Raw genomic sequence first — 2,500 nt, forward strand, 5'->3', positions numbered from 1 at the left:
TTCGTGGTTTTTGAGATGTGAGGGTTGGAATGGCCTCCAAATGTCCCCAAATGAATACCATGAAATTCTTGGTGCACGAAAGTTTTGAGTTCGGAGGGTTTTGCACATGGCCAAGTTGGTCGGTGCACCGCGGCATAGCTAGATGGCTTGTGTGGAGTTTTGTGAAAAAATGAAATTCGTGGTTTTTGAGATGTGAGGGTTGGAATGGCCTCCAAATGTCCCCAAATGAATACCATGAAATTCTTGGTGCACGAAAGTTTTGAGTTCGGAGGGTTTTGCACATGGCCAAGTTGGTCGGTGCACCGCGGCATAGCTAGATGGCTTGTGTGGAGTTTTGTGAAAAAATGAAATTCGTGGTTTTTGAGATGTGAGGGTTGGAATGGCCTCCAAATGTCCCCAAATGAATACCATGAAATTCTTGGTGCACGAAAGTTTTGAGTTCGGAGGGTTTTGCACATGGCCAAGGTTGGCGGTGCACCGCGGCATAGCTAAATGGCTTGGTGGGGAGTTTTGTGAAAAAATGAAATTCGTGGTTTTTGAGATGTGAGGGTTGGAATGGCCTCCAAATGCCCCCAAATGAATACCATGAAATTCTTGGTGCACGAAAGTTTTGAGTTCGGAGGGTTTTGCACATGGCCAAGGTTGGCGGTGCACCACGGCATAGCTAGATGGCTTGGTGGGGAGATTTGTGAAAAAATGAAATTCGTGGTTTTTGAGATGTGAGGGTTGGAAAGGCCTCCAAATGCCCCCAAATGAGTACTGTAAAAGTGTTGGTGCACAAAAGTTTTGAATTGGATGCATTTTGCACTTGGCCAAGTTGGTCGGTGCACCGCGACTAGATAGGTTGGTGCCAAAATTTGTCAAATTTAAGACCTTGGCCAAACTGAATGAAATTTTGTGGGGAGGTTCCTGATATTGTTTAGTGGTGGACTGGAAAAAATGAGGTCGAAATTCGAAGTCTACATGTGCTTTTCTATTTTTCCCGATTTTACACATACCCGGTAAGTAAAAAAAATAAAAAAAATAGTTCCCCTTCGAGAAAAATTATGAAATTTGGTGAGCAAGGAGATACCATTATTCTACGAATTACTGCAAAAAATCGCATCAAAATTCGAAGTATAGCCCGAGATATGGACTTATGTCTGCTCAAAAAAAGTGTATCTACTTGTACAATTTTGCCTTTTGCATATTAACCTCTTATAGGGGGGGAGTGCTCCTTGAGCCGGCCAGCTCCACACTGGCAGGTTTTAAAGGGAGCTTGATGAGGCCTCCCCCCTCACGTGGTGCGTGCGTTAGCATGTTTATCATGGCACAACTAGCCTCTTCATAGTTGTTGAGCTTTATTAATACCAACACACGGTCGTCACTGATCGTTGGTTAGCTCGGCAGCTAGTCCCTCGGATATTGTGGAAAGTTATTTTCATGCCTAGCGATGCTTGACCCTGCGTCACTTGATGTTTCCATTTGCTTGCTTGCCCATGGTAGGTGGGGGGTGGACCGTCTTGTGGTGTGGTGTCTTGCGAACGTGAGGGTGTGTGAGTTGTAATCGAGATGCACTTGCTGGCTGGCTCCATGCCTTGCGTATCGAACGGTCAAGCATGCATCTCTTCCATTTTCACCCGTTGCCTTGGGTGATATTGGTTGATCAGTCCCTGTGTTGCCTACCCACTAGACGGTACTTCTGTGGTTGCTTCGAATTCTATCTTTCCATCACGAAGAGGTGTTGGAGGATCCTAATGTCACGCACGTGTTCCATCTAGTGAAACATCTCAGTGATGCACGTGTTGTGGCTAGTTCTTTTGGATGCGGTGCATTATATGAACTCGGGTTTACTTTAGCGACCCAGTCAACATAATTCGGTTGTGTCCCTTGATTGAGACGTTGTCCTTGAACTTGTTGTGAACAATATCGTTCTTCCACAACCCGTCGTCTTGAGTGCGATGGAAGGCAAATAAGATGTGCTTTGGCATGTCATGCACGTACTCGATTGCGGGAAGTGTGAGAAAGTGTTGTTGACAACCCGTGGGAAATGGAATGTGGCAAATCGTGATGAGCTCTTCGTGGATCTGCGAAGAAGACGACCTTTGGGCCTGTTGGAAACGAGGGAGGCGATGTTGAACTGCGAAGAAGATGGACTTTTGGGTTGTTTGAATCAATGGGAGGCCACGCGAGAACTCCGAATACTATGGACTCTTGGGTTGTTGGAAGCAACGGGAGGCCCCGCTAGAACTCCGAATACTACGGACTCTTGGGTTGTTGGAAGCAAGGGGAGGCCCCGCTAGAACTCCGAATACTATGGACTCTTGGGTTGTTGGAAGCAAGGGGAGGTCCCGCTAGAACTCCGAATACTACGGACTCTTGGGTTGTTGGAAGCAAGGGGAGGCCCCGCTAGAACTCCGAATACTATGGACTCTTGGGTTGTTGGAAGCAAGGGGAGGCCCCGCTAGAACTCCGAATACTATGGACTCTTGGGTTGTTGGCAACGACAACTTGGGGGGAT

This window comes from Vigna unguiculata, unplaced genomic scaffold (assembly GCF_037176805.1).
Source record: "Vigna unguiculata cultivar grain cowpea cultivar isolate G323 ecotype 2 unplaced genomic scaffold, ASM3717680v1 ptg000053l, whole genome shotgun sequence".
NCBI lineage: Eukaryota > Viridiplantae > Streptophyta > Magnoliopsida > Fabales > Fabaceae > Vigna > Vigna unguiculata.